The sequence below is a fragment of the Acanthisitta chloris genome, unplaced genomic scaffold (genome assembly GCF_000695815.1).
Source record: "Acanthisitta chloris isolate BGI_N310 unplaced genomic scaffold, ASM69581v1 scaffold24679, whole genome shotgun sequence".
In the NCBI taxonomy this organism is placed as follows: Eukaryota; Metazoa; Chordata; class Aves; order Passeriformes; family Acanthisittidae; genus Acanthisitta; species Acanthisitta chloris.
Genome location: NW_008690690.1, coordinates 2,107 through 9,876, shown reverse-complemented (window position 1 = coordinate 9,876; position 7,770 = coordinate 2,107). Strand labels below are relative to the sequence as shown.

Here is a 7,770-nt window from a genome sequence, read left to right as displayed (position 1 = left end):
CCCTATTTTAAGGCAGCTTTACTCTCTGTTTTAGCATCTCAACCTTCTACTGGTTTACAGTAGTAAAAGACTCTGTTTCTAAAGGTCTCTTGTATTTTTTATGAGCCTCTGTCCAGGGTAATTTCCCAAATGCAGTCCAGATTGGGTAAAATGTAAGCATATTTCTGAGGTACAGTTTTTTTAATAGCAAACCACACATCAGATTAACTAGATAAAAAATAATCCCAAATCAAAACTCACAGCAGGGATTTTCCTCATTAACCTCAGGTAGACACTGGAGTATGGCAAAGAATAGATCTGAAAGATGAGGGGGAAAGGAAAGTCTCCTCAGCCAGTGTTGGAAACAAGAAAAGAATAATCAGAGTGAAATGTTGCAAATATTTTTGTTTTCTTGATGGACTAACCCTAAAGCAAGGTGTAGGCAGAAGTTGGTTTTATGATAAAATCCCAGCTAGATCCCCAAAAATGCTGAAACCCACTGAGAAGGAAATGAACGAGAGATGTGTGCGGATTAATTAGATCGAAAAAATGTTTTGACAGCATAAGTGAACATATGGAAAGAATTGAGAGAACCTGATCCAGTTCCCCATGTGTAAATGATGCCTTAGCCATAGCTCATAAAGCAAATACAGATGCTAAAAAAAAAAATGGAAAAAAAAGCCCCTTTCCTATCCCCTCCCCCCAGTAAACCCCAACCCATTGCCAGATGGCAAATAAAAGTTTGAACTCAGTGAGTAAATGTGAGGAGAGCTCTGTCTTCAGCATGAACAGGGGAAGAAATCAGCTGAATAAATTTGAATTTTGCACCTTAAAGGAAGTGGTGCAGTTCAGCTAAATATTGTGTCAAGTACACAGCCGAGCATCAGGATATCCGGTGTGGATACTTGTCTTCAGCTTCTCTTTTTACCCTCTCCTGTTCAAATCACAGAATGGTTTGGGTTGGAAGAGACCTGAAAGCTCATCTCATTCCACCTCCTGCCATGGGCAGAGACACCTTCCACTAGCCCAGGTTGCTCCAAGCCCCATCCAACCTGGCTTTGAATACTCCCAGGGATGAGGCAGCCACAGTTTATGTGGGCAGCCTGTGCCAGTGCCTCAGCACCCTCACAAGGAGGAATTGCTTTCTGTCCAGCTCATTTCTTTTGTTGTGCAAGTTTGTGTGGAATCAATCACACACTTGCCCTGCCTATCCCAAAGGATTTGCCACCTAAAATGGAGGGTAAAAGTATTAGGACAGATGCTTCAAGCATAGGTTGAGGAGTGAGCCAGAGAAACAAAACAACTTGGTGCAGGTTGTGCAGAAGAGAAGTGTCCCAGGATTAGTTTATTCCATCCCCAGAAGTGAAGAGTAGGGAGAGGGTTGATTGAGCATTAGGAGCTGATGAAGGAATCTGATCTCTTTGCTCCCAGGTGAACTTGTGCTCTGTTAAACACAGCTGCCTGTCAGCATAACGTTCCCAAGCCTAAAATGTGTGTTAAAATCAATATATTTTCATGTGGTCTATATGGACAAACCTTTTAGTCTGTTGTCACAGCGATGCTGTGTGTGGCTAACAAATTTATTCCACCTCAGAAGGGGATGAGGGAAATGTGGTGTCTCTGCCAGCTGGGGCTGGAGTCAGGGAGCCTGTGCCAGCTGTGGCATTGCCACCCACAGCGTGGGACTGGCGAGGAGGCACAGTGGGCCCAGGATCTTCACACACAGACACTGTGAAGTGAACATACACTGCATGGATAAGCTGCATAAACTCATTTTGGGGTAAGTGCAACTAAGCCCTGCCCCAGCTCTGGTGCTGGTTGCCCACAGACTGTTGATTCATGGCACCCAGTGCCAGCAATCTGTGAAGCTGAAACAAGAGCTGAACACTTGGGCTCTCTCCATTGCCTGGCTAAGCTGAAACCCCTGCTAAGCTGTCAAGTTTGCATCCAAGCAGCTTTGGGCACCACGAGGTGCCAACAACAGAGCCCTCACAAAGCAAACTGCTTAATTATTTGATAGTCAAAGGCAACTTGGAGGAGTGAGAGTCAAATCAACAACAAATCAACCTATATTTAGTAGCAGTGTGGCTGGAGCTTAGACCCAAACATAGTTTCCAGCTGATAGATGATGTGGCAATCATAGCTGACCCTCATCCCATTCTAAATTTGGTCTGTGGAATAAGTAATTAATATCATTGCTAGCATGGCAAGGGACCCTTCAGAGCAGCTGCCCTGCCACTGCTGCTCCTCTTATGGCTGTGCCTGTGGGCTGGACAGCCTGGCTGGAGCACAGGCTCTGTGTGACACTGACCTGGGAGACCACAGCCTGTCTGACATGCAGCATAGTCACTGAGGCAGGGTTAAAGTAGGTGCTCTGGAGGCAGAAGTGGTACCATGGCCTTGTCTACACTTGTTTCTGCTCTTATGTGAGCTCTTTGCCCTGCGATCTTGTCTCTGATGCTAAGGAGTGAAAGCTGTGCTCTGATGGTACAGGACTGATGGAGTGAGCTGTACTTTAGTGGAGGCTGCAGGAGGGCTGAGAGCTCTGTGTATCACCCACAGTGCAAAATTAGGGGCAAACCTAGAGTTTGCAAACTCTGTCCCAGCCAGACCAAACTGGGGGAAACAGAGGGCACAGCTTAGTTCAGAGAGAGGTGACTGAAAATTAAAAGAGTAAATTATGTCCCAAATAACTCAGGGAATTTGTTGAAACTTTATGGATCCTGATTCAATGCTTGAACCAGAAAACCACCTTGTCTCAGGACTGAGGACTCATCCAGTTGGCTTCTGTCAACTCAAATTGGATAGCTGACAGACAGAATAATGTTTGGCCCCTCCTAAGCTGCCTGCCTGATTTCCCTCTACCACTGTAAAGTCTTCAACAAATAAATGTATAAAATACTCCTCTAAGATGAGCCAGTGCTGTTACTGAAGGTATGGACAGTGAGATTCCAAAGGCCAGTGACTTTGCCTAGAAGACAGACTCCAGCTCAAGTTCTGTGCTGATGTCCAGCTTGCCAGACCTCCATCCTTCCATCCTTTTCTCCCTCCTCCTCTGGTAGTCTCACTTAGAGACACGGACAGAAACTCTCTCTCTCTCTGTCTCTCCCTCAGGTTTGATACAGGCACAGAAATCTATGTCGGATCAGAGCAAAAGGAAAATATAAGCTTGTGTGAAATTTTCCACCTTTTCACTAAATGAATCAAAGCCAAATTTTCACACTTTGGTCTTAGGTGTGGAATTTTTGCTCAGCTCTAATATTTATCCATAATGTGTTTTAAAACTTGGCTTGCTCCATGCAGTTACAGATTGAGTTACAGATTCTGGGCTTTGTGCATGCTGCCAAGATCTGCCCCTATAACTCAAACAAATTTGGGGGGGGGAACCCACTAGAAAAATATTGTATAAGGTCCATCACATGCTTTCTTCATGCAGTCATATACCACTAAAAAGTAATGTTCTGCTAGGCTTGTGTTGCAGAAATACATTCCTGTAACTCCTCTAAGTGTAGATAAGATGAATTTTCATCTCCAGGCTATGCAACAACCAATCCCTAAATAAAAGCCTATAAGGAAACAGCAGCCTTGTTTACAATTCTTAAAAAAGTTTAAAAATGTTTCTTTAACATCAGCATTTCAAGAAATCTATTTATTCCCCTCAAATCCAAATATATCTGTGACTGGACTTCTTAAAATGATGCTCAAGAGCATCTGTTAGTCTGAGCTTATGTGTGTGGAATAGAGATGAGTGAGAGAGAGGTTCGTTGCTGTTGAAGAACAGCTGAAGTTATCACATATAGCATTCTATATTGTATTTGTTGTGAGGACTAGAAGTGTAAAGAAAGTCAGTGTGTTAGTTTGAAGGTTCTTGCACCTGCTGAATCCTGAAAATTGGGACAGATCCCTAGGACAGTGGGAAGAATGTTCCTGCATTTCAGTCCATTGTGAATGGAGCAACTTGTGCATTGTTTTCCTTTGCTGCTGGATCTGTGACAGGAGAGCTGTACTTGACTTCCTTAGCTAAGACTGACATCCCTCAATCTGACTTCTGCTTTGATATCTGCTTTTAAGGGCCTGCATCCCATTAATTTTCAGTAATATTCAACCTCCCAAGTCCTTGAGTCACGACTGAAAATCAGACTTGGGGACTACTCACAAGTGGGTTTCCCTGGCTTCCCTCTCTAATCCCAAGGGACATGGGCTTCTCATGTGGGATGAGCAGGATCATGCTGGGTGCTCTGAGGCAGCTCTTAGAGGAGGCCACGGGGTATGGAATCAGAGAAGACAGGTTTTCAGTCTAAAGCTCTCCCTTGTCCACACCTCCTGTGGGTTCCTGCACCAGGCTGATGGGCTTGTCCTGGTGCCTCTTGGTGTGACAGAGTGACTTGGTACACTGTGGCTGCCATGCAGGGTTAAAAACCTTTCCCTTCCCACTGTTGAAGGGACAGTGGTTTTGATTTCCAGCGTTTAGATGCTATGTCAAAGTAGGGTTTCCCTAGGAGATAGGGTTGGTTTTTCTTGAGTTCCAGCAGGGTTTCCCTGGGAGATCCTCTGCCTCTGTTGAGGTTACCCTGGTGTCTTCAACTTACCCCCTGCACCAGATGATGCTGGAGAGCAGAATTCAGCCACCAGGACCGAATGGATTTGAATGACTATTGACCTTCCCAGAAGCAAAATGGCACCTTGTTCTGAAGTCTTAGTGGGCCTTGGAGAGTTTGGTTCCCTGGGCCTGTTCCTTCTGTCCTGGACAGGGTAACCCTGTTTGACTGACTCTCTCCATGGTAAGCAAAGTGTTTACTGGCTTGTATCTGTCTCAGCGTTGACACTCCAACAAAAGGTTAGAAATCATGAATGCATCCCTTTATTTCGGCTCCACAGTGCCTCTCTTTTTTTTCTGAGTAAACCCTTCACTTGCCTCTTGCCCAGTCTTTAGAAACCACGATCAAATGCGGACTTTCAGGGTTTATTTATAGCATAGCCTTTATGGAGAGAGAGAAAAGAAATGATTAAAAAGCAATTTTACAAAATATTTTGTTTTAAGAGAGAATTCATTGTGTTTTAAATCACTGTATTCATTGTACTGTCTAGACTGGCAAACAAAGAGGATAGAGCGTCATTCAAATTAAGATTGTGAAATTCTTGGTGACTGAAATTATGGATTTGGATGTCAACCCTCAAACACACTATTTCTGAACAGCAGTATTATCACTTTGCTATATTTAAGGCTTTGTTGGAGACAGAGCAGTGCACAAGGTTGATCCGATTCAGTACTGCGATTCCAATGTTCCTTTGTCTCCCATTTCATTATAAATTCATATTTTCAATGTTCTGTTCCTCTTTGTCCCCAGAAAATTGTTGGACAGACTCTCCTCTGGGAGTAAAGTTTTTGTTCAAACTAACAATGACCAAACAGACTTTAAAACGCAAAAAAAAAACACACTACTGAAATGTGAATTAAGAGAGGGAATTCATTTAGGATATTTTGAGCAACAGAGAATGGGTGAGTTGTTGAAAATTGCTGCCTGTGTATTTTTTTTATATGTTATTCCACATAACCATGGTAGTTGCTGTGAGACTTTATTGCTGTGATCTGTGTATTTTCAGTAGGTTAAAAAACACAACAGTATTTTAGCTGGACAGTCTCCTGCAGCATCTTCGTCCTTAGCTAAAGGTGGGTAGATGGGAGGACCAGCAGGAGATAAGCAGCAGCCAGGCCCTGATTCCTAGTTTAGATCAAGTCTTGAGGGACCAGTTTTCTGTAAGGGACCTCCCCAGCCTATCCTGCTCCTGGTCCCATGGGAGTGGTGACACCCTCTCCAGCTGCCCCACAGAGGATGGGATCTCTGTGCTGGGGGTTTCGGTTTGGGAAGACCTCACAGGGAGCATGGAAGGCTCTCAGCAGCCTTGTGGAGACTCATTTCACCCCTTGAAGGCTGCTACAAAGCACTTGCTCTGAAAGCTGGGTCCCAGCAGTGCTGTGGGGCACAGGTGGGGAGTGAGGATGTGTGGAGGGACCCTGAGCTGTGCTGGGGGTGCAGCAGCCTGTGGGACATCTGTGCTGGGTCGGGCTGACCTCAGCCTCCCATGCCTGGGGGAGTCAGCACTGGTGTCTGTTCTCACCTGGACCAGCCCAGGGAGACCTGGAGTTTGATGAGTAACAGCATAAAAATAAAACCTGTGTGGAGATAGGTAATCTCAATGACTGTCTGACTGCCCAAAGCAGCACAAGGTGTGGTTCTGCACTGAGAGTGGTAAGAGGCCCCAGAGTTAAGCAGACCGTGAGTCTGTGGAACACTGATGGCAGAACACACCCTGGGAATGATGCTGTTTGTGTCCTGGTCTCTAATTGCTGCCCAGGCAGCCCTGAGTGTGCACAGAGTGGGGAATGGCAAAGTCTGCCTCTCCCTTTTGTTTTTCTTGCATCTGAGGGAAAAAAAATGGATTTCTCTGAGATATTTAGACCCTTCAGATGTCTTGATTTCATTTCCATTTAGTATGTCCTGAGCAGTTCAAAGGGAGGTGTGAAGCAGGGAGCAGAAAGCAAGGTGATTCTTCCATTAGTGAGAGAGAGAGAGCTTCAAAGGGCTTTGTCTTCGTCTTATATTTTCTGTAAGACACAATGAAAAAACAGTTTCCATTGTAACAGAGGGATTTGGCTTTTACTTTGAGGGGTTTTCTGTGTCTTCATTCACTTTTTTTGGGTAGTCTCTAAATCCAGCTGGCCATGTAAGGGCGTTGTGAGAGATTGACTGTTGTAAATAGGAGCAATCCTTGAGCCAGTATCACCTGTTACAGAACAGGGACTAAAATGCCCATTTCTCTTACAGGGAAGGATATCAACCTTTCCATGGCAGTATCTTAATCTGGCTGGTGTGCAGAGTCTCAGTGCCAGCAGGCTCACATGTCCCCGGGAAAAGAACACACTATCTTGCTGGAAATGTTATTTCAAGGGTGTTTCTTGGGGAATCAAAGTACAACCACAACTTCTGCACATATGAAAGAGAATGGGCACAGAAATACTGCCTGCTGGTTTATCAGCAGCCTGAGCAGAGCAAAATCCTGACTGCACACACTGGCAGTGCTTTTTTGCTTTGGTAGACCCACAATTTCTTCCAGTATTAATGCCCTGAAGCTGACAAAAGTAGAAGTAGGTGTTCCAGGTTCTAGCAGCACATTTGGACTGGCAGGATGAGAGGATGTGTTGATGCTGAGGGAGGAAACAAACTCTCAGAACATAGCAGGTAATACTGCAGGTTCAGCCAGGCAGAGCTTCTCCTGGGAGCCTTCCTGCCTGCCCCTGGGCCAGGGAAGCTGTGCTGACATTGCTTATCTAGGTTGTATATTTCTAGGAGATCCTCAGCTGTAAAGTGCTGGATTAGTGGAAAGCACAGATTTCACTACAGCAGATGTTACAGCCTGTAAAATCATCCAGACCTTTTAAACATCGAGCCACAGTGGTTGGCTAGGAGGTTCCATGGGCTGCCTGCTCTCCAGAGCCATCCTGATTCTTAGGCAGTGCCTTAAAAGAGATTCAGGGTCCTGCTTAGAAACTATGAACACTGATTCAGTCACACACCAATTTCTTGAGTCCTGATCTTTAATGTTTAACATTCTTCCATCTAAAAGCTATTGCTTTGATGCTCCTTGTGGAATAACTGGGAAGAGCCTATGCCTGCTGCCACCACTGAATCCTGAGAGCTTGGTCTTCTGTTAACTTCAGTGATTAGTGTCTCATTCCAGTGGGATTGCATGGGAGAATCCACAGAAAATCAGAATCTCACAAAGATCAGG

The 7,770-nt window shown here is 44.9% G+C and overlaps 1 protein-coding gene across 1 annotated transcript in view; it reads left to right on the top strand.

Moving 5' to 3' along the window:
• Window positions 1-7,770, top strand: part of LOC103809084 (FGGY carbohydrate kinase domain-containing protein-like) — a gene marked incomplete at both ends in the record, with an annotated part of 40,984 nt that overhangs the window by 32,576 nt on the left and 638 nt on the right. The gene's annotated exons all lie outside the window — the stretch shown is intronic.